Source organism: Lipotes vexillifer, unplaced genomic scaffold (genome assembly GCF_000442215.2).
Source record: "Lipotes vexillifer unplaced genomic scaffold, Lipotes_vexillifer_v1.1 scaffold505, whole genome shotgun sequence".
In the NCBI taxonomy this organism is placed as follows: domain Eukaryota; kingdom Metazoa; phylum Chordata; class Mammalia; order Artiodactyla; family Lipotidae; genus Lipotes; species Lipotes vexillifer.
In genome coordinates this window covers 2,121,381-2,147,003 of record NW_006785581.1, presented here as the reverse complement: position 1 = coordinate 2,147,003, position 25,623 = coordinate 2,121,381, and the positions used below count along the sequence as shown (strand labels likewise).

General features: G+C 39.2%; 1 protein-coding gene and 1 pseudogene across 3 annotated transcripts in view; one reads left to right on the top strand and one right to left on the bottom strand.

Annotated features, from left to right (window-relative positions):
* Positions 1-25,623, bottom strand: part of NELL1 (neural EGFL like 1) — an 881,356-nt gene that overhangs the window by 305,180 nt on the left and 550,553 nt on the right. The window lies entirely within an intron of this gene.
* LOC103068996 (vacuolar ATPase assembly integral membrane protein VMA21 pseudogene) lies at positions 23,308-23,612 on the top strand (annotated as a pseudogene).

The following is a 25,623-nucleotide window of genomic DNA, read 5'->3' as shown; positions in this document are numbered from 1 at the left end:
AAAAAAAAAAAAACTAAAAATAGAATTACCATATGATGCAGCAATCCCACTACTGGGCATATACCCAGAGAAAACCATAATTCAAAAAGACACATGCACCCCAATGTTCATTGCAGCACTATTTACAATAGCCAGGTTATGGAAGCAACCTAAATGTCCATCGACAGATGAATGGATAAAGAAGATGTGGTACATATATACAATGGAATATTACTCAGCTATAAAAAGGAATGAAATTGAGTCATTTGTTGAGACGTGGATTGTCCTAGAGACTGTCATACAGAGTGAAGTAAGTCAGAAAGAGAAAAACAAATATCGTATATTAATGCATGTATGTGGAACCTAGAAAAATGGTACAGAATAACTGGTTTGTACGGCAGAAGTTGAGACACAGATGTAGAGAACAAACATATGGACACCAAGGGGAGAAAATCACGGTGGGGTGGGGATGGTGGTCTGCTGAATTGGGCGATTGGGATTGACATGTATACACTGATATGTATAAAATAAAATTGATGACTAATAAGAACCTGAAGAATAAAAAAACAAACAAGCAAAAAACAACTAAACTTTCTTTGGGTTATTTGTATGAAAACATGTTAATATAAATTTTCAGGCATTACATGAAATTTCGAAAAATCTTATATGTCCTGGTATAATGTTACGTCATAATTCTAGTTATTACTTTAAAATGTATATCTCAGAAATAAATAAATTTCCTTGTCAATTGCATTATTACGAACTTGCATCAAATCTTTAACCGTGGTCATTTTTAAGTCTGTCATTTACAGACAGTTCTGGGTGTACCCTGATGCTTTTGCAAAAATGTTCCTATAAAAGGGTTTCATCTTCAAGGAATTCATGGAAAAGACCGTGACAAGTACTGGTTTCTGGTAACTGACTATACTGCTGAACTGAATGAATAAGCATTTTCAGAACTCTAATGGAAAACCGATGGATTCATAAAAGTGCTAACAAAAGATCAAGATGAAAAAAAATTAATTACATGGGACTGAGTGAACTGATGAGGATGATTATAATTTTTGTGGCTTTCTGTTTGAATTAAAAAAAAAATCCCACAAGGACTCAGAGGCAAAAAATATACAAATCAATTTTCACTGCAAAGTAAAGGAGCTGTTACGGTGGAGTATTACTGGACTGAATGTCAATATTATGACATAGTATGAGTGTGTTTCGTGTTTGGTAATTGCAATCATTGTTGCTTTTGTTGTGATCATCCATTTTACAATGCTTGGTGTCAGTTTATTTATCTCTTGTAAAAAAATAAAATTCAGTGTGTGTGTGTGTGTGTGTGAGAAACAAAACAAAACAAAATCCAAAATAAAAAATGTTATGAATATCTAGATTGAAAAGGTCCACTGAGTGCCCAAGAAAGTGAAGGAAAACTATCCCATATCATCAGGAAATTTAAAACTGCCAATTACAAAAAACAAAGGCTAAAATGTCAGAAAGACATTGGGCTTCTGAAATTCCATACTGGAGCCTAGAAGACAATGTAAGAATGCCTTCAAAATTCTGAGAAAGGAAAATTATTTACAACCTAAAATATAAAGTCTTTTTAAATTGTCAGTCAAGGATGAAAGTAAAATTATCTACTAGACACGTATCTTTTGCTTACTATATGCCAGACAGTTTCCTCAGCAATTTTTTAAGCATTCTTGCATTTAATAAAAGTAAGACATTTTTCAGAGAAGGTCTCAAAATTTTTCTCCCATGTACCCTTCCTCCTATAATTAATGGAGAATGTACTCCATCAAGCCAGAGCAGTAAACCAGGAAAGAATATGCCTGGTATACAGGAACAGGGGCTACCACCCCAGGGGGAGGCAAAGGGGATCCCTAGTATCATGATAAAGAGCAATTCCCAGGAGATGAGCTATGCCGTGAGCCTGTAAGTCGGTCGACGTTTGGAGGAAATTTATTCAAGAACATGAAAGTGTCAATGTCTTTGAGGGCATTTATATAACTGGTGAGAGTTTGAGAATAAATTATGATAAATCCACAGTAAACTAAGCAAGAAGACGAATAAACTAAATGATTACTAACAACAGGGGAACCAAGAATTGTGCAAGAAAGGAAACCAAGCATACCTGATAGTAATTAATTTACCAATAGCATGCACATGGTCATGATAACATAAATGCAGAATATTGATCTAACAATAAGATGCATGCTGAGGTGTGCAGAAGACAGCCAAACCCCCCTTATATGGTGGAAAGTCAATAAAAAATGCCAAAGTTGGAAATATAAAGAAATAGCAAAGAAATGTGCTATTTAGAGATATGGACAAAAACACCAAAAAAAAAAGAATGTTAAAAGCATTCAAAGTGGTTGCCTCTAGGGATAGGAAATGGGAAAAGTTTTCCAGGGGATAAATCATTTTTATAAAGCCTTCTAGAACCGTTTAGCTCTTTAAGCTACATGTATGTATAAACTTGATAGAAATACAAATTAATTTTCAGTGTGCAGAGATTGTTCCTTTGAGGCAGCAAAGCGTAAGGGTTAAAAGTCAACAGACTGCTTGGGTTCTAATCCTGGCTCTTTTACTTATAACTATTTGACCTTGGGAAAACTGCTTCGAAATCTCTCTACCTCAGTTTCCTCTTGTATAAATGAGAATGATATCTTCCTCAGAGCGTTTCGTGAGGAATAAATGCATGCAATTTGAACAGTGCCCAGCTCAACGCATGTCTATGATCAGTATTATTAGTGTGAATGCCATATTTGAGGGTAATTTATATCAGTCTAAATAATAAAAGAATAATACTAAAACATGCCATTTCATTTTATTTTGATTCCAAATTGCACGTATTGGCCCAAAAGTATAATGTAGGAAATTCTAAGAACCAACAAACTAACATTCTAAATAGTAATGATTTATTAAGCAACCCTTTGATAACAATATAGTTGCTTAGTCCAGTCATTTATTGTATGTCTATTCGAAAAGGTAGAGAAGCTTCTGTAATATTATATCCACATAAAGAATATTTACAGCACTTCATAGTTTAACATTCCTCCACTTAACAATTTGAGAAATTGATAGAAAATATTAATATGTCTTATAGGGGAAAATGAATTAACTTCCATTTATAATTCTCCTCTTACCAAAAAGAAATGGTTTTAAAACCTCTCTTCATATTTTGTGAGCATGGACTAATTTTTTAATATTTTAGGACCTATATGAGTTAAAATTCATTCCTCTAAAGTATGACAAGAAACGGAGAGAGGCTCCTCAATAACAATCAAGACAGAATATCATTTGCCCTCATGTAGATAAGGGCTCTATCCGCTGCATATGTATTAGTCTGCTGGCTTAACCAGCTAGAAGACAGGCAAGTCTCCAGCAACTTAAAATACTTCTCTTCGTGGAGCTACAGTTTGGTATGGGATGTCAAAGGATGAGAACATACATACCTAAGTGGTCAACCTAAGGTGAATGTTCTATATCCTTTTTGTCCCAAACTGCCAGAGGGTATGTTAAAAATGAAACCCATGAGGACGCTCTAAGCTACTAATGCGTCAGGTTTGAATATCCATGGTGCCAGCCACTTCATCCTGGATCCCTCTGGCTGTACAAAGGGACATCTTATAAGACACTGTCATGATAGTAAAGCAGCCTCATGGTCAGTAATCTGTCTTCTGAGGCAGCCTACAATACTGCTTGCCAAATCTAATTACCAGCAGAACAGAAACCTATCACTTGTCTAGTACCTTGTTAACATGTCCCCAGTAAGCTTACATGAAATGAATGCAATAATAGCACAGTCCACTGGAAAAAACCTGGGAGACATTGTCTAGGGTGCTCATCAAGGTCTGGGCATCAGAAAGAATAGTATGTGATAAAACTAAGTAACTATTTTCAGACAAATATACAATGTGCCAGGTTTGTTCAAATTAAATTCAGTCACAGGTAACAGTGTTATGCTTTCTCATATCTATGGACTACTTGGGTGCTGTTTGATAAAAATATTTTGGAAGGTTGTATGTCAGCTCTGAATCTACATAAAGTGTCTAGAGATAAGTGAAGTGTCAGTTTGTGCATCTGAAAATTAATAAAAGCATTTTACTTTAATTCATCTCATCTAGAGAAATCCTAGTTCCTCATTTACAACATCTAATGCAATCATGGCAGTGTATCAAGAAAAAAAGTTCAACTCACAGTGATGTAACATTTGTATATTTAATGTTCTGTACGCAGACAGCAAGAGGGGGAGAAAATGAGGGAGGGTGGGAGGGAGAAAGGAGGAAACACTGGGAAAAGTATTTTAGACTGTGGGTGATTCCTTCTGCCATTCCCCTTCACTTGATGAGTATCTGCCATAAAATGAGAGTTTGAGATGGGAGATGGGAACCTGTTGCTGTGTGACTCAGTCTCTGCTATTCCTGCATGCCTCTAAATAGCATTAGTATTTTACTGAATGTGACTTTAATGTTTAAAGACACAGTATTTATTTTTGGTTGTCTTTAATGTGGCTTCGGATCACATTATCTTCATCTGCTGCTTGACTAATAAACTTCAATCTCTTCTAACTATTCAGGGGAAAAAAAGGTTGTGTTAGACTCACTAAGTTCAACAGCTGCTCTTCCCACCATCTTGGCTATCTCAATAAAGAGCTCATTTTTTTGGCTCACACTGAAAGCCTCAGAATCATCCCTCTTGACCCCTTATTATCTCATACTCACATCCAATCCATCAACAAATCCTTTTGGTTCTAAATTCAAACAATTGCTTCAATCCCACCACTCTGAAGACCTCCAGAGCTACAACTGTAGTCCATCATCATCTCACACATGAACTATGGAAATATCCTATCTTGTCTTCCTGCTTCCACTTTTGCTTCCTTATAGTCAAAAACCCTCACAGCAGCCAGAGTAATCCTTTACAAAAGATAAATCTAATCATGAAACTACCCTGCTCAGAGAGACTCTACTGAGTCCTCTGCATACATGGAATAAAATGTGGTGCACACCTTACCAGGACTTGCAAGTCCCTGGTGATCTGACCTTAGGTCCTCTGAACGCATCTGCTACCGTTGTTCTTGAACACTTACTCCAGCCGCCCAGGTCTACTTGCAGTTCCTTCAGCATCTCCAGCCTCAGGGGTTTCACACTAGCTATTCTCTCTGCCCGCAACAGTCTTCCCAGATACCTGCCTGGCTTACCTCTTCACTAGTTCAAGGCTCTGCTCAGATATCACCCTATCAGAAAGGCTGTTTACTGTTTATACCAGAGAACAGCCTCCCTCCATCCTTCACTCTGTAGCTTCTTATCCTGCTTTATTTTCCTTCTTGGTACATATCACTAACTGAAAACATGTATATATTTGCTCATTTGTATTGTTTAATTCCCCAGCTGCAGGGACTTAATCTGTTTGGTTCCCTGTTATACACATGACATCTAGAGAAATCTTGGCACTCAATAAATATCTGTTGGCTAAACTGAGGAACTATGCTGAGCTGTACTTTATAGGAGATTTAAAGGATTTGATGATAATTCTGATTGTACATAAATTGCATCTCTGAATTTATTGGCCACATATGACTCCACTCTAAAGTGTATGATCAGGACAACTCGATTCAAATTCAGCTTAAATTCAAATCTGCTAAGCAGGGTGAATTGCTTCACTGATATCAGCTGGGTTCCCAAGAGCTAGGCCAGCTAAATCATGGAAATCATTTCTGAGAAAACAGAGAAATAATTGTCTTTTTAACTACAGTGGTCTAGAGAAACTCCTCCCTGCTGTTTTATTTTTTCTTCTTTCCTCTGTAAAATACCAGTGTGACCATGACACTCTTTTGCTCTATGGAGATTAAAGTCCAAACTCCTTACTGGAGCCTTCAAGACTTCCTGGCTACTGGCCTAGCCTACCCATTGGACCCTTCCTGGAACTCTTTTCATCTTCTGTTTTCAACTAACCTGTGACCCAGCAGCAACATATTATACTTTGTTCCCCCAAAATACCATGAACAATTGTTCCTCCATGAACTTGCTCATGCTATTTCTCTGCATGAAATGTCTACCCCTCATATTCATTTAGCAAACTCCTACCCGTTCCTTGAAATTCAGATAAAAAGAAACCTGTTGGTGAAGCCTTCCCTGACCCCCTATTACAGAAAGTCACTCCCACTATGCTTTATAATACCTCTGTTAAGACCCGATAGACTTGTAAATTTATCAAAAGATTACCCACACAGATTATAACATTCTTAAGGGCAGAGATGACATCTCATTCATTCTTAAATCTCCAAATACTAATGCAATATTTGGAATATAACAGATGCTCAATAAATGTTTAAGGTTGTTGGGATTCCCTGGTGGCGCAGTGGTTAAGAATCCGCCTGCCAATGCAGGAGACATGGGTTTGAGCCCTGGTCCGGGGAGCTCCCACATGCCGCAGAGCAACAAAGCCTGTGCGCCACAACTACTGAGCCTGCTCTCTAGAGCCCGTGAGTTACAACTACTGAAGCCCGCACGCCTAGAGCCCGTGCTCCGCAACAAGAGAAGCCACCGTAATGAGAAGTCCACGCACCGCAACGAAGAGTAGCCCCCCGCTCGCCACAACTAGAGAAAGCCCGCGCACAGCAACGAAGACCCAACGCAGCCAAAAATAAATAAATAGATAAATTTATTTTTTTAAATGTCTAAGGTTGTTAAATCAATCACCTTTTCCCTGCTTCAACAGGCAATGAAGATGAGAAAGATAGCAGTTCTGCCTCTGAGGGAATCACAGGCTGGTAGGGGAGACAGCTATGTAAACAGAGGTGATATGTACACCAAGTGTTGGTACATCTGTAAGAACTGCTTGCAGTGGGAGCAGAGAGGGAGTATGTTTGAATGCTAAGGGGATTGGGAAAGTCTTCAATGAGAAGGTAAGGCTTGAGTTGATGCTTTAAAGAGGAAGGAAATTTTCCTCAACGGTTAAAACCTAGAGAAAATTCCAAGCAGAAATAACAGCAAATACAAAAGCCATTAAGTAATAAGAGCACAAGGTGATTCCCCATCAGAAGTGGAGGTGAGAAGGGTCAGTACTGAATCTGGACAGGCAGGCACAAGCACATAAGATCTTTCCAGAAGCAACTGGGTAGGCTTTAAATCATATTTTGCTAGTGCACTTTTTGTGAACAAATTTAAAAATAGAAAGAATATAATCTGCAACCAGGAAACACAATAATGAGAGTGTTTCAGGAAATGGGAGGGAAGGGGAGACACAGATTAATTACTATACAAATGTATGAAAAGCCACTTCTTAACAACACGCCCTCATTTCTGGTTTCCCAGCTCTACTTAAGTTGTCTTCTCCCCGCAACTCCTGCCTCAGATGTTTGCCTGGATATAATCTTGTCAAACGGCATTCCAATTCTCCCTTCAAATCTACTTTAGAAAAAGCATTTTGCTAAGAAACTTTGAGTTTAGTTGTCAGCTAAGCAGAAAAGCCTATTTGCCTTACGATAGATCCTGCGGGTTTCCTAAGGAGAGCTCCTCTGTTGTTTAACCACTAAAAGACTAAAGCAATTACTTTCCTGGGAAACAGAATGTCTGAAGGTTATCAACAAACTTAAGACAGCTGAGGTGTCAGATTCAGAAGTTCAGCTTCTGTGGACAGGCAAGATAAATGCAAACCCCTGTGAACCACAGTGGGCGGAAAACGTTGGCACCCCAAATCATTCTTCTAAGACCCATCTATTCACTGCTAAGGATACTCTCTCCAGGATACACTAAAAGCCTCAAGACAGTCTACAGGGCTCTTATTCTCTTTGTTCTTAACTTGTAGACTGTATTTTCCCCTGTAAATTAGCTCACTCCCATCCAGAGTGTCTTTCATTTCAGATCATGACCGTTCCCTCTGCTCCCTTCCACGTCAGAGAATGGTGAAGAAAGGTGCTTCTGGAAAGCAATTCGATGAGTGTTTGAAGGCTGTGGGGCTTGCTCAGCTGCTCTCAGACATCCCTGAGCTGCAGGCAATAGCATCACATACCCCCCAGTGGCCATCTCAGCACAGCTGGGCTCTTTCAGAAATGGCTGTGAAGTGTACTGTGAAAATAAGGGCTGGGAAACTCCACTTAATAGCAAAGACAAAGCTCACCCAGCAGACAGCCCAGTTCAGCTTGCTGGTCATTTCATCAATGATCACCAGCGTTGTCTGCCACATTTACAGCCAAGAGTTAGCAACAAAGACAAATCTGACCCGGGATCGTTGAAAATGGCTGGTGGGCAAAGATGAATACCCAAGCAGTTCAATGGATTTCAGATCCCTCGGGCATATGCACGCTCTCCTGCTGTCCAATTTCAAAGCCCCCTTTTCACCCACCCCCTTCCCCGCACGCAAAGGCCTTTTTCCACAAACTGAGCAAACGTTCCTGTAACATTAATCTTACTCAAGATACTTAATATATGCATTTGTTTGCTGGGCACTGAATTTTTTAAGGCATCTATTAATTCACTCTGGTGGCACAATTTCCATAATGTAATTTCTTGGGTAGCAAAAAAATGGCATTTTTCTATCATTCCATTTTCTTCAGGTACCATTATGAGTGTTCCATTTAGTCTTGCAATTACTCTTCTATTTAAGCATACGCTGACTTCGCAGAGACACATTTACTATTTTCATTGCCTAATGTTATGAAAAGAAATCCTCAGCATAAATCAGTGGCCTACAATTCTTAGGCAAGTTTGGTAGTTGAATGACCGGGCATATGGAGAGGAGCAGTTCCATACACGTGCATGCTTTCTTGCAACTGGTCCACACTGCTCCTTTGACATGGGTGTCTTTCTCTTTTTCTCCACATCACCTCCCTCTGCAAACCTCTGACTTTGTTAATTTCACTAATTTCTACTCACCCTCATTAATCAGCTTAAAAATAGCTTGTTCATTCTATATGGGAAAAGAATCTGAAAATGAATATATATTTTCGCAGCTGAGCAAACCCTACAGCCTTCAATATAAATATATATATATATATATTGCTGTACACCTGAAACTAACAACATTGTAAATCAACTATACTTCAATAAAAAATAAATAAATATAAATAAATGACTTGTTCAATCCCAGACATCTCTTCCTAAACTAAGACCAAGGTTTTGCTTTGGCCATCACACCCTTGACTGTAAACATCTGACGTATTCTTGGTTGATCAAGAAGTGTCGTGAATCATAAGGTGACCACGTGTCTATCCCAGACCAGTGAGATCATTAATATCTCCCTCCTCACTCTCAAAAATGTCAGAAGTTGAATATTATAGTACATGGTTGCCTTATGATCGATACATTGGAAGAAGGGTATATTCTGCATTCAAAGAAATCTGCATTTGATTCTGAGCTCTAGTGCCTTTGTTATGTGGCCTTGAACAACAGATTCCCCCTCTTTAAACTCAGTTTCATCATCTGTAAAACAGAGTTGACAGCTCTATCTCCCTCCAGGGTTATCTGGGAAATAATAAAGTAAAAATTACTTTGATAGCAGGTAAATTGCCATGTAAATCATAGTTCCCACTCTACCACTATAGTTGTAGTATGTACAGTAGCATATAAAAATAGCTGTGAAACAAACAAGTTGAGAAAGATATCATGGAATAATGAAAAGATTTCCAAGAGTTAGAAACATGGGTTCTCAGCCTCATTCTATCGTGAAGAGGTTATGTTATCAAGCAACACCCTATGGGGCCTTCCTGGGACAGACCCCCTCCCACACCCCCACTGCCAATGTCCTCTACCTGCCTCTTGTTTGTAGAAAACCTTTAGTCTCTCAGACCTCCCCTGAGTCATAAAAGGCTGGCTCAAGAATTAATGATGGAAAGAATGTGAACATGTAGTAACAGATAGTAGCAGTTGGGCTAGGAGAACTGGTAACAATTTAAACAGTAAATCAACCATATAGCAGAGGCACAGAATCTTTAGTTCCTCTGTGAAAGACGTAGATAACACTGTCTGATGCACATTCCTAAATTGTTTTACAGACATTAAAACCCCCACCAGATGGAAGAAGATAACTGCACGATGACTATAAGCATGTAGCCCCCAGACTGGCTGGAGCCTGAGGGTCGATAATGTTAAGTCGTGACACCACCCTGTTGCCTCACCATCAACCAGTCAGAAAATTGTGCATGAGCTGATCACACACCATGTAACTCTCTACCTCATCTTGCCTTTAAAATTCCTCCCCACTTCCCTGAAACCTATCAAGGAGTTTGGGTTTTTTGAGCATTAGCTGCCTGCACTCCTTGTTTTGGTGTTTGCAGTAAACGCCGCACTTTCCTTCACTACAACCTGGTGGCAGTACATTGGCTTTACTGCATGTGAGCAATCCAACCCAAGTCCAATTCAGTAACAGTTAGAGGCAAGTCCTTTCCCCAGAGCATCCTGACATACAAATAAGAGACGTGATCCCTATAGGTAATTCTACCTCTATAATGACTTGTTTGTCCATCAATGAAGAGTTTCATTTCTAGATTAATCCTTATCCTCAGAAACATACGATTTTCTTAAAAGGATGTAATTTTGGTAAATTTACTCAAATGTAAATACTTTTCCATAGAGACTAGGACACTTCACCTGTTATCATTTGTATACTCCAAGTTCAGGAATTATTCACTTGGTTAAATTGATCAAGAGGTAGATGCTAAGAGGCCTTCAAATGCAAACTCATGTGTAAGTGATCAATAGCTGCCTTCAAAGAGATTAGAACCTAATATTCAAGCCTTTTGTAACATTTTTCCTACCCTCTGACTTATTCGAAATGTTTCCATTCTTGAGATACCTCTCCTAAAAGTCTGAACACATAAAAGTAATAAGCAAAACCTCAAACTGTACATGCTTGTTCAAGGGATGAAAAGCTTCTGTTTTAGCTCCATTTATGACTAATTCCCAATTGTCAACTTATTATTAAGAAGGAGTTGACTGCTTTTGACTAACTTTAGCAAGGGATATCATTGTATACCTGGTTTAACATTGAGGTTCAGTCTGCTGCACTAAAAAATGGCATAAAGTTTTCAGATGGACGCAGCTTCCTTCAGTTGTAATAGATTTGAAAGAAATTTGGTGCATGGTTACAGGGTGTGTCAGGGCCAACTTGGTCACGAGGCTCTGAGCTGGGCTCCTGCACCCCAAATCCTGTTGCACCTATTATTCCAGGGATCAACCCTGACATAAGGCAGAATGCATAAATGTCCCCCAAATCAATATTAGGGTATTTTACAAATCTTATTCAGTGTTTCTTCCTTGGTCCCTGTTTCCAAGATTCTAGTTACCTGACCTCTCTTACATACCAGTGCAAAGAGGATGGACTTTGAAGTTAGGTAGACCTGACTTCAAAGTTTAGTTCCACCATTTGCAAACAGTGTGACTACCGGTGGTTACCTAAACCTTTGCTGCCTCATTTATAAAAAGAATAATGCATGCCTTTTGGGGATTTGGTAAGGGTTAGGTGGAATAGTATGTGTAAATGTCTGGACAGAGCCTTACATTTAAATATACCACATATGTTAATTTCTGTGTGTGTCTGTGTGCTTTCAATAAATACAGCCCTGTTCATAAATCCTATCCTTGTCCTTGCTCCTCTGATAGACTGAAGCTTTATGCTTGAACTTGTTCCTGAACTTCATTCTAATATCTGGAACCCAGCTACTCATAAATAGACCCATCTTAACACTAAAAATCTGCTTAGTTCACTTTTTCCCACTTCTGAGTTCTCCTCACTGTAATCCATTCCATCATCTTGAACCCCCCTGTCTTAGTCTGTTCGGGCTGCTGTAACAAAATACCACAGACTGGGTGGCTTATAAACAGAAATGCATTTCCCATAGCTCTGAAGGCTGGGGAACACTAGATCAAGGCACCAGCACTCTTCCTAGTTCCTAGCCAGTGCCTCCTCACTGTGTCTGTCCTCACATGTTGGAAGGGGCTAGGGAGCTCTCTGAAGCCTCTTTGATAAGGCACTCATCCCATTCATGAGGGTTCCACTCTCATGACTTGAGAACCCTTTAAAGGCCCCACCTCCTAATACCTTTGGGTTTTAAGAATTCAACATATAAACTTGATGGGGACACAAACATTCAGACAATAGCACTCCCTCACACCCTTGCCAAAAGTTTGCCTAGACTATGATCGTGAATTCTTGATTCTCTTGCACCCTGGGTGGCACATGTAGTCTCTTCATTCTCCTTACTCCTTGATCATTTGACTCCAATTATCCGTACCTGCTGGATCTACTGCTGTCCTCTCCCATCAAAGTGGTCAGCTCCCGCTCTTGCTGGATGTAACAGGTTATTGATACTGAAATGTCTCTAATGCTATATACTAAAGACTTGGCTAAGGAGGAGTAAATTGGTTAATATATGGATTATGTATTTATGCTTTTCTTTTTATGCTGCTAAAGAACAACTAGGAGCTGGCTCTAAGCATCCTCAATTGTGTATATGCATGATGCTCTACGTAAATATACTCTGATGATTTTAGGAGAATCTTCTTTTGTATTTGGGGAATAAATTATCTCAACTCTTCCTTTTCATTCAGTAATTCTAATGAATAATCTCTGAGTACTTAACCCAGACCCTGACACTCTACGTCACAGACTATCATACAGGTATCTTACATAATCTAAGTCTGATTTTTTTTAAAGAGTATTGTGGTATAAGCCCTGGCAGGTTTGTTGTTGTTGTTGTTGCTTTTTTATAATACAAATGCCTGATTTAAACATTGATTTCCAAGGCATTCATTTCCAAGAGGCATCCCCTTCAAAGACAGTTAACCCAAATAAACACACTTCCAGCCTCACAACTACATAAAGAGCTAGACCACCTCCCTGCACTGAGACACCTTTGTTTTACAGATGTTGATTGATTTAAATATCTGACCATTTGGACTATTTGTTTCTTTTTTCCTCTTGCTGTCCTTTAAATCACCACTCTTATGTTTTAAATATGTTCTACCAATAAAGAGTGAGCCCACAGAAACTTAGGCCCCCCACCCTTGACCTCAATAAAGGCACAACCCCAGACTCTGGGCTTCACCCTCCCTCTGGGCCCACCCCTGGTGACCTTGCTACGTTGATCCTGGTGTGCTGTGTAATTTCCAGGTCTTTCAAGTAAGAAACCTTTATTTTTTCAGTTTCCTGCTGGTAATTGCTGAAGGGCATCTTGCAGTCACACTAAGAAAAACAAGGGTATATTCATTTATAGTATCTCTCTAAAGACTACATTAAGTAGAAGAAAAATAAGGTGTAATCAATTACGATCTTTGGCATCTTGACGGCAAACCACAACATTGGTGATTGATAGGCTAAGACCAGTACGAAACAGGGATGCTTAGCAGTAATTAAACAGATCTAAGCAATGAGCTTAGTGTTGATACTTTCATGCTTAAAGCCTCAGTGCACCTCATAAACCTCTGTTTATCAGATCTGATAATGCTCCTGATATATAGACATTTACATTAGGACTAAACCTCAGATTCTTCATTTAAGGATGCAGAGCTGAGGACGAAAAAGGAATATTACTCAGCCATAAAAAGGATGAAATAATGTCATTTGCAGCAACATGGATGAACCTAGAGATGATCACATTAAGTGAAGTAAGCCAGACAAAGACAAATATCATATGATATTGCTTACACGTGTAATCTAAGAAAATGATACAAATGAACTTTTTACAAAACAGAAATAGACTCACAGATGTAGAAAACAAGCTTACAGTTACCAAGAGGGAAGAGGGAGATAAGTTAGGAGTTTGGGATTAAAACATACATACTACTATATACAAAATAATCAACAAATACCTGCTGTATAGTACAGGGAACAATACTCAATATCTTATAATAACTTATAATGGAATTCAGATAACTCTAAACTGAGGCTCATGGTAAAAAACTTACAATCCAAAAGAGTGTAAATTCCATAAAGGCAGAGATATGTCCTGGCCTGTGTTATTTGTCACTCCACAGTGTCCCTAGTGACTACAAAATTACCTGGCATATAGTAACTACTGAACATTAGTTTTATATATATATGTATGTATATATATATATATATATATATATATATATATATATATATATATAACTGTATCACTTTGCTGTACACTTTGCACAACATTGTAAATCAACTATAGTATCATAAAAATTTTTTTAAAACGGAAAGGAGAACACCCCAAGAATATAGTGGGGTTGAGTGGCTGAGCTACGACCAAAATCCAGCCCTTATGGTTTCCAAATCCAGAAGCTTCCCAGTCAGAGCGCCAGAAATAGGGGAAGGTGTGCTGAGCTACTGATCCACTCAGTCCAGCCAGGTGACCCTCAGCAGTGAGCAGCCTCATCTATTTACACCCATGTGCCTATCAAATAGTATCATTTCTATGTGTATCATGACGTGAAAGAAACTGGGAATTACTATTTTTATTCCTTTTCTCCAACATTTATCATCTGCAATATCAAGGAATAGAGTGTTTTGCTCAAGATAATACAATTTAATGAAATGATCTGAATTAGAGTTATTGGTTTAATCTTACCCAAAGGGGAACTCTTTTGTGTTCCAATTCTTATCAGCCAGAGACAAAATATGACAACTCTCCCCTACCAATCTGGGAGATTAGGCTATAGGCCTTCAAATACAGCTGGAATCTGATAAGAAATCAAAACAGCACTGTTCTAAAGAAGAGGGAAATGATATTTTAACTCCAACAGTCAAGAACCAAGGAAGAACCCTGTGGGTTTTGAGGATGGTATGAATGATGCAGAGTGGTGCCTGTTTTATTGACCTGGACTGAAAGGCTCCAGAGAATAGTGAAGAGGAGAAAAGCATCCACAAAACTCCACATATGCATTCATACAATAAATAACTTTCTAGGGAATAAGAAAAAACCCTCATTCAAGAATATTGAGACTGATAATAATTTGCCCCTGCCAGAGGAAAAAAAGTACAAGTCTGTAGTCAAATCTGCTAATTATTCTTCTATCTAAAATGTTGCCTGCCTTTTGGCTTCATAGTAAGTACTTTAACCACTCTGATTCATTAGCATCTTTTTTCCAAATATATGTTATGCTCATAGAAATACAAAGATTTCTCCCATTAGAATGTTAAGGATTCTTACTGCTTTCCTTCCCAAAGCAGTTGAGTTACCATACCAACAGTTAGCACTTTCTTAGAAAATGACGGAAAACCCAGAGCAACACTTCAGGCATGACTGGATACAGAAGCTCCAAGGATATTATCAAGGTCTAATTCAACTCCGTTTCTCCACACGGTTCTGTGTGTCGGCTTCATTCTCAGACAGCTTCTCCCCTGTGGTTTCAAAATGGTCATAAATGTTCCTGGTCATATTCTTCCAGACCCCCTTCCATAATAGAAAAGTTAGTTTCCCTGTCAAATGCAACCAGAGGGGGAGGGGGGGGAAACTAATTGGATCTGCTTGGGTAACGTGTCAAACCTGAACCAATCTCTGTGGCCAGGAGAATGCACTTCTATAATTGTGCCAGAGAATGGTTACAGGTTCCAACACTAGGGCCATAGGGACTAAAAGTGAGGAGGGGTGGCTCCCAGAAGGAAACTGAGGAATCGTTACCAATATGGTGAAAGAACGCTCAATGGTAAAAACAACAGATGTCCATTTCTCTACTCTGGCCATCCTCCTTTTCTCTCCCCAGTTGTCTGTAAGCCAGGTTGTGCAGCTGTCATTCCCCTGCCTCTACCTTAGGAACCACCACTGGAATATGGAGATTAATCTAACCAGGCTCCACACTCCTCTGATCTCCATCACCCAAAATGCAACCCTTCCCTGCATCCATCTCAGTTCAAACGCAACATCAGGTCTGCTGCTTCCTTTCTCCTTCCTGCTCCTTGCTCCGTTCTGTCCCAAAGATTTTGGCTATGGGACTTCAGTGGATGGGAAACGGAGCTCCCTAAACCCTCATCCTCTTCCGAGAACGCTTCCTCCACCAGGTGGAACAAGAATCAGGTCCTCAACAACAATCAGGTCCTTGCCCATGCCCCCAAAATTTCCTTCCCTTACAATTCTCTCACGAAAAGTCTATTGTTCTCACATGACCTGTGTTGTAGGAAAAGTCTTGGCATTCTCCAAGCTTGTATCCATATAACGACTTGGTATCCACACACATGATGACTCCAGTTTTTCAAAAACCCCCTTCTCCTTATCTAATCTCATCCCCGGCCTAGACTACATAGCTAACTGCCTCAATCATCCTTTCTAAAGCCTCAGTTTCCTCATGTATATATAATGGGGACAATAATTCTGCCTCCTTCATAGAGAACTGGTATGACTTAAATGAGATATTTGTTGTAAAGCTCTTAGCACAGTGCCTGGCTCACAGGTGTTCAATAAAAGCTAGCTGTTAGTTCTGTGGGTTAGATGTGGAGCCCACATAGTTAATATTCACTAATTTAAATGACCAATGCTAGCATGAGGGGAATGCCATGCCAGTACTTGGCCTATTTTTAAACTAGTGTAATAAGCCTAGTCATACCATTCAGTATGTTTGCTTTTTAAAATAAGTAACCACAATTAAGTCCTAGCCCTTGCACTTCAAGAGACCTAGTCTCCACTTTCAGTTGTCTGATAGGTCAGCTCTGTCTACTATGATGGATGTTAAAAAACTATATGAGCCTGAAGAATTCTCAACCAAATTCAGTCTTGCCTCTCTCTTGATTAGTTGAATTCCAAAATGATTCCATCCACAGTAGCTTGAGGGGATGAAGAATTTTCCTTCATAAATTACTCTGTTGTTCACTCAACTCCTAAGACTGTGAGTTGTCAGCCACCCCCAACCCCTGGACACCGCCCCCCCCACCCCGGCCTCCGCAGACTGTAAGCTCCTCAGGGGGCAAGAACAACACGTTCGCCAGGTCACGTGCATTTTCTGAGGTGCTTGGCAGCGCTCTGTACCCTGTGGAGTACTCAGTACCTTTTGTTTGATGTTGCTGACAAGACCTAAAAATAATCCCTTAAAAAACCTACCATTAAAATGTAGCAAGACTGGAAAACAACAACAACAACAACAAAGAGCTAGCTCTTATTATTGTCAAAGGGGTGGGCTTCTAGGTAAATGGCCATGCTTTTCTTTAGAGTATTATATTTCTATGGCTTTGACATTCATTGTGTAAAAAGAAAGCATACTTTATATTAAATGGAATATAACCTGAATGAATATGGTGGACCCAACCACCAAACCATTCTCATCACTACTCTGATGAGAAAAGACACATCCAAATAGAGATCAAATGTAGAATATTTGTACTGTGAGCAAGATCCTTATTTACTGACTTTCTTCATTTTCTCAGTAAAGTGAAAAACCCTTTTCACACGCGACATAGGAAAAAGTAAATTTTACTTTTTACTGTTAGTAAATTCTAAAGGAAAGGAAATTCATATTTACTGGGTTCCTACTATGTGCCAAATGGTCAACATAGGTTATTTCACTTAATCCTCACTAGTTTACTGCTTATTTTCCTCAACAAATATTTATTAAATAACCCTTATGTGTTAAGCTTTATGGACACAAAGATGACAAGGACATGCTGTCTGCCTTCCCAGGCCAGTGAGGGAGATAGATTAAGCAAATTAGCACTTGCACTATGGTGTGATGAATGCCAAGACAGAGAATGATATGCAGGAACACGGAGGAGGGGTGAAGGCAAATGGCTTGAAAGAGGCAGAACGTGAACTGCATTCTGAAGGACAAGCTCCCACCAAATAAAAACGAAGGCAAAGATTTTTCATTCAAAGTGAGGACGTAACAACTAAGAACATACTATGTACAGGCACTTTATTTAACCCTCAAGTCAGAGAAGTTTAAGTAACTTCTAAGGTCATGGAACTGCTAAGTGCTAGAAACCAGTTGTGAACCCAGCAGACTGACCTCAACAATCCATGCACTTAACCATTGAGCTATTCCACAGCAAGGAAGACTTGGAACACTGTAAGCAGTTTGACTAAAGTAGGACTGGTTTTGTTGGAGGGGAAGAGGCAGGAGATGAGACTGAAGAGGTAGGTGGGAATTAGATCAGAAAAGACCTGTGTCACAGGCTAAAAAGTGTGAATCCCATCCTTAAAGTCATGGGGATGCACGGGAAGATCTCCTGCATAGAGTTCACGGTGGAGAGAGATACACAATAGTACTAATATATTTCAAGCATTACCCTAAGCACTTACACTCCACTTAGTTCTGAAAACAACCCATGGAGATATATACACTTATTATGCCCAATTATAAAAGCGAGGCACAGATTAGTTAGGTAACTAGCCCAAGATGTCACAGCTAGGTATAAGAGCCAGGCTTCTAAGCAAGCAGTCTAGCTCCAGAAGCCATGCCCTTCATCACTCTGTCATCCAGCTTGCAGGTAGGCCACAGAGAATCACTGGATCTGGACGTGCGCCGGGTGGATTAGAAAGCAGCCAGACTGGAAAAGACGGGTGGTAACATCCACGATGAAGTTACTGTCATTTCCTCCAAATTCATTAGGCGAGCAAGCAAACTGAGAGAAGTGAAGAGACTAGGCCCTACATCCCACAGTGTGTGTGGGAGTGGAGGTCTGACGTCAAGAGTGTCAGATTCAAAAGCCCCTTGTATTTACACTGTTGGAGGTTGCCTCTTGCTAATTCAATTTCAATAAAATTATTGCAAATTCCAAATTACCTGGGTCTAAAATAATGAGGTTTTATTCTCTGTAAATTCAGCATTCAAGTATGATCCTACAAAGTGGCACGGATAAGCGTGTCAGAAAATTATCCACAAATTGCCACGTTTCCCTATCCTCGAGAACTCATGGCTCTCCTCTGGCTAACGGCTGTTGCGAGACTGCAGAGCGTGTTACTATTTAAAGCTGGTAAGCATCACCATAGTAAGCAGGTCATTATGAACTGCACATGTCTGCTCTCTTATGAATTGTTTTTAATATGAAACTGATCTTGAAATGCAACAAAAGTAAATGCTCTAGACTTGTTTTCTTTTCCCATCTACTCTCTCTTATCTTCGTATAATTTGAGCTTTGATGAATGCTACTCATTTCTATTCAATATGTGACTTTATGGGGAAATTCCATCCTGAGACAGGAAATGCTATACTGTAGAAGGAATTAAATATTCTCAGCCCCCAGTATATGGATTCCAGCCATCTGTCTGCTTAATAAACACTACAGTTTTGCATTCAACTGAAAGCCAGACCTGGGCTGCTCAATATAACAAAGAAAATGATGGAAAGCCCCATTTCTTACTTTCAGGGCACCATGCTGCCTCTCTAGAGGTCTTCTCCATGTGCTTAGGGGTACAGATTAAAGAGTGTGCCATATTCTTATTAATAGAAACCTATCCTAAATGTTTTAGAGCTACTGGAGTAGTCAGTAGTCACAGCTATCTGTTGAGCACTTGAAATGTCTGGATCGAGAGGTGTCAAACCTATTTCTTCTTACCTTTGTTAAAGCAACTTCCAGAAAACTTAAATTAACCTGTGTGCTTTACATTATATCTCAGCTGGGCAATGCTATTCTAGAGGCTTTACGTGTTCTACTAATGTCGAACCATATGCTTGTGTATGTGCATGTGTGAGTTTTACTTTGTTCTGTTAAACATGAAGCAAGTCCGCTTTTGAGAAATTTATTACACCTTATTTTTCTTCTACTTAATGTAGCCTTTAGAGAGATACTATAAATGAATATTCAATACCCTTATCTGTGCAAAACAGAGTTTGCCATTTAGATGCCAAAGATCATTTCCTTGCTTTAAATAGTGTAGGAGGTCTGTGTCTTTATTCCCAACACAGACCTACTAGAGAATGGACTTGAGGATATGGGGCGGGGGAAGGGTAAGCTGTGACAAAGTGAGAGAGTGGCATGGACATATATACACTACCAAAAGTAAAATAGATAGCTAGTGGGAAGCAGCCGCATAGCACAGGGAGATCAGCTTGGTGCTTTGTGACCACCTAGAGGGGTGGGATAGGGAGGGTGGGAGGGAGGGAGATGCAAGAGGAAAGAGATATGGGAACATATGTATTTGTATAACTGATTCACTTTGTCATAAAGCAGAAACTAACACATCATTATAAAGCAATTATACTCCAATAAAGATGTAAAAAAGTAAAAATAAAAATAGTCTAGGAGGCTGAATTCAAACCATTTTCCAAGCTCATCTGGTCACATCTCCAAAACTAGGCTGTGTTTTAGAAGAATATCTAGAATTCCTCCATCATCTACATAGTCACTTAATACAGGCAAAATATACATTTTATGAAATTTTAATATTCTACTTAAAAGAAAATCGATCTTAAATCAGTGCATTTTTCCTAACACAACTTAAAACTATAGTTAAATTATATTTGAATAAATACTTGAAATTCTGCCTTATCCCTGTCCAGTATCTGTTTCAGAATATCGCACATTACAAATAGTATTATCCCTAAATAAGTAAGGTGACACAAGAACACAGTGCAAGAGAACGAACACATGATTTCTCTGTTGTAAGTTTAAAAGTGGAAAATTCACTGATTTTGGAAGAAATGATCACAAAACTTAGGAAGAGAGTTATAGTAACAAGCAGGAATCAGTTATTTAAGTAACAGAATTATGAGAGGTCCAGGGCTCAGGTGGAGTTACTTTACTATGTCACTGGCAGTTCTGCTGAAGAGATATTTAATGATTCTGAGTTTTTTGCACTACTTTCAAGTGACCGATAAAGTTTCTCAATTTTTCTTGTAACTGGCAGGATCAGAAGCTTAGATAGAAGTGAGCTATCTTTAATTTGATGGAAGCCAGATAGAAGTGATGACATGGTTAACCCGTGTCCCCTGCATCGGCAGGCGGACTCCCAACCACTGCACCACCAGGGAAGCCCTACTGCAGACCTTTTTAAACCCTGGATACTCCATCTTTCTTACTGGAAAGCCTGCTCTTCACAGTGCATCAGCCAGAACCCATTTTAGAATTGCATATGGAAGTTTGTTTTCTACAAATAATAATGCAGCCACTTTTATTCACTTAGAATTGTATTCACAACAGCAATATAGCAGAGACTGCTAGTGTTCACCCACAGCTGTGGCCTCACCCTCCTTCCCAAGCACACAGACATTCTGCTGTATTGTTAGGTGGGCCATGGACCTAATTCTGCTCAATGCCATGTGAGCCAAAGAGGAATGCATCACATTCAGGCCTGGCCCATCAAAACCTCCCACGCATGACCTAATTCTCATTCCCTGTCTGCTGATGGAGCGGTGAAGATTCTGAGAACCAAGAAGAGGTCACAGCGACAAGGTGTAATGTGAGTGGGTCCCTGAGTTACTGTGTGGAGCACAACCCTCTACACACACCACCAGCTCTTAGTGAGCGATAGGTAAGAACTTAGTGTTTTGGAACTACTGAAATTCTCAAGCTTGCCCGTGACAGAAGCTACCACTGTTTCCTAACCTTATACAAGCAGTTTCACACGTTAACCCTACTACCTTCCAGTTTTCCCTAAAATTTAGAAGCTAAGGGTGAGAAGAAATTTGAAAGTGCCATTATGTTTATTAGCAAATGAGGAAACTGGTTCATTATCACAGGACAAGGTGTACTCCAGGTGCCCTGGAAAATAAACATCTATGTATAAATGAGAAGATTAGGTAAAAGCAATAGAAGCAGATACCAAACTCAGTGTGGTCGAGTTGCAAGATGGCTGTATTTTAGGGACTAAAGCTTTGAGCAATTTTCAGCAGAGCTGAGTTACTCTGCCAGGAACGTATCTAACTTTATTCTAGAAAACAAACAGAGTGGCATGCATGAGGCTGAAATGAAGAAACATATCCTTGTGTTGCGAATAGGAAGAGGCAGAAATGTGAAAGCAGGCAAGTGTAAACCACAACACGTTCCACTGGTCAGTACTAGTTTAGCATCCCACCAAAATCCTGTTGAGGAAGGATCACAGTTAGCACTACTGCCAAACTATGCTGACACTTGCACACTCTTTGTAAATGTTCTTAGACTTATCCTTTACCTTAATAAATATCTGAATCAAGAGAAGCCTCTAAGGGGACTTCCCTGGTGGTCCAGTGGTTAAGAATCCACGCTTCCAATGCAGGAGGCACAGGTTCGATCCCTGGTTGGGGAACTAAGATCCCGTAAGCCATGAGGTGTGGCCAAAAAAAAAAAAAAAAAGAAGAAACCTCTAAGGTAATATTAAGAAGTACCTGGGCCAGGCAGACCCAGCAACAGAACCTGTTCTAGGCTCTTGACTGCTTACTTAGCTTTCACAGTGTGATAGTCATTAAGAAGAACCATTAAAAAATCCATTTGCAGCAACATGGATGGACCTAGAGATTGGCATACTGAGTGAAGTAAGTCAGACAGAGAAAGACAAGTATCATATGATATCGCTTATATGTGGAATCTAAAAAAGGCTGCAAATGAACTTATTTACAAAACAGAAACAGAGTCACAGATGTAGAAAACAAACTTACAGTTACCAGGGGGTAAGGTGGGGGGTGGGTGAGGGATAAATTGGGAGACTGAGACTGACAAATACACAGTACTATATGTACAATAGGTAACTAATAAGGAGCTACCGTATAGCGCAGGGAACTCTCCTCAATACTCTGTAACGGCCTACATGAGAAAAGAATCTAAAAAGAGTGGATATATGTATATGTATAGCTGATTCACTTTGCTGTACAGCAGAAATTAACACAACATTGTAAATCAACTATACTCCAATAAAATTTTTTTAAATTTAATCAGGGACTTCCCTGGTAGCACAGTGGTTAAAAATCTGCCTGCCAATGCAGGGGACACGGGTTCAAGCCCTGGTCCGGGAAGATCGCACATGCGGCGGACAACTAAGCCCTTGTGCCACAACTACTGAAGCCCGCGTGCCTAGAGCCCGTGCTCTGCAACAAGAGAAGCTACCGCAATGAGAAGCCCGCGCACCGCAACGAAGAGTAGCCCCCCACTGGCTGCAAGCAGAGAAAGCCCGCGCACAGCAACGAAGACCCAGCGCAGCCAAAAATAAATAAATAAATAAATAAATAAACAAATTAATTAATTAATCAAAGAAACAAAATCAGAAATTTAACATCGGATATAGATATTGGCTATTTCTCATAACTGCATGATTAAATCAGTAAGAAACTAGTATTATGAAATAATTGTCACCCTTTACAGACTAAAAAAATAAAGAACCAGATCTATTTATGCTAACCTTGCCTTAAAATATAATATCCAGCGGCGCGGTCAGCCGCAACCGGTCTCCTGCGGAGCCGACTGAGCGCGGACCCTGAGCCCAGCCCGCCTCTGAGCACCTGCTGTTAGCGTGTCGACACCATGGAGCGCTTTGATAAAGTGGCGCTGAATGCGCTGCAGCCATGAGACTTCAGAAATGAAAGTTCATTAGCATCTACTGTGGAGACGCTCCCGTTCTTCACAGCTTTAATAGTCACTGTACCTATTGGGTTACATTTCACGACTAAATCTTATGTTTTTGAAGGCGCCTTTGGGATGTCCAATAGAGACAGCTATTTTTATAGGCTACTGTTGCAGTGGTCGCCGTCCACGTGGTGCTGGCCCTCTTTGTTTATGTGGCCTGGAATAAAGGCTCACGGCAGTGGCGTGAAGGCAAACAGGATTAAAGTGAACATCACCTTTTGATAGCATTAAATTGATTTTTTTTAAGTGGTAAATGCGTCTGGGATATTGATGATTTTAATAAAGTTGAAAGAACATGTTAAAACCAATCTTATGGAATCACGTTTGACTAGTGTAAATTCTGATCCTTCTGAAACAATGGTTTGTATCATCAGCTTTAATTGTATGAGCCTCTCATTTGCAAATGAGAATTTGGAAAAGTTAAATTGGTTGCAAATAAATATGTGAAATTAGTTACACATTATTCTGGGAAGAATTTGATTACCTTACAACAAAAAAAATATTTTATAGCATTTTGTCTTTTGGTTGGATTTGAGTTTTACTCCTCTGGATATATTCAGATGTACATAGTGGAGCAAATCTAAACTTTATTTTTCGCTGGAACACTTTCCCTAACTATCATGAAAATACCAGGTCATTGGATTTTGGGTTGTAAATGCCTACTGGAAATTGCTTAAATTGTGGACACTGGAATTAATTTGAATGTCACTGAGAAATTTTGCATCAAGTGTAATCCCTCGTCAGTAGAAATCTTTCATTACATTATTTCATGGGGAAACTAGGCTGAATCACACCCATTCATGTAAAAGGACTGGGTTTATTGGAGAATGCAGACAGCAAAGCAAAGAACTACCTGCCTGGGCACCCAGCCTACTCCCTAAAGGCCCCTTGCAGGCCAGCCTTCCTGCTTTCAGACAAACTCTGTAATGATCTGCTTTGCTCTGTCATTCAACAATGAACTTATGCTTTAATTACAAGGTTGTGTAAACTCCCTTTAAATTTGTTTTTCCTACTTTTTAATAACGTATATGAAGGAATTTACATTTAAATGTGTTAATTTTTGCATACTTAGGGAGTGTAAACAATCCTGAAAAGAGATTACTTTTATCGTCTAGGAAGTATTCTTGGAATTTCTAGTCTAGTCTTTTAAATCAGTGCCGTTATATCCCAGATACATAGACAGATAATGTATCTTAGTTTGATAATCCTTGAGGTCCTTTCTGATAGAAAAAGACCCTGTGGTTTTACTTTAGTATCCTTGGTCTGTGTTCTTTCTAGCCACTTGGTACTACTTGTGTGCAATCTAAAAACACACCTGAAAAAATTGAATATTAAAACAGGAAGAAAATTTAAATTCCCTGTAATGTTGCCACCTGGAGATAACCACTATTTTGTTTTACATCCTGTGTGCATTTCTTAATGTTAGTTTGATACACACTAAAAGTTTGGTTTAAGTTCAAATTCTGCCAATTTTACCTGGCGCCTATTTGCATTTTTTCAGATGAGTGATTATTGGCCGTTTTCTTAAAAAGCACATTCTACCTTTACTCTTTTAACTAGATATCTCATTGTACAAATTTCCCATCATTGATAATCCCTATTACAATGGCCCTTGCTGTGTTTGTCGTTACTGATTTTGTTTATTCACCCCTACTTTTGATGTTGTGGAACTGGACTAAAGGAGTACAGAGGTAGTTAGGCATAAGAGCAAAGAAGGCATCTGTGTTTATTTACTTGTTGAGAAAAAATAAAAGATTATTAGAGGACTATTTTTTATTCTTGCTTATAGTTAAATATTATCTACAGTTTAAATGTCTTAAGAGTTATTCTAAATGTAAAATATTTTCTTAAAAAGACTATAGTTTTGGTATAAAATTGTACAAATTTAATATAAAATTGTAGAATGCTCCAGATTGAGTCTAGTGTACTGTAGGGTAGATTTCTAGATGGTCCCCTCTTTAGATGTCTTGTTGTACTTAGAATTTGTCCACCTAATTTCTTTTTCTATAATGCCAAGGTTTTTCTTGCACTTTTGGGATCTTATGCTATTTGTAAGATATTAATGTCCAGTGCTGGATTATTTTGTTTGATTTCAGACATTTGCTGAGTAGATAATATGGGTGTTTTTCTGCAAGTATTTAAACTAGGGATTCATGTAAAAGCAGATGTAATTTCCTCTTGGAAAGGGTACCCAGCATTTGAAAGTTAGAATCG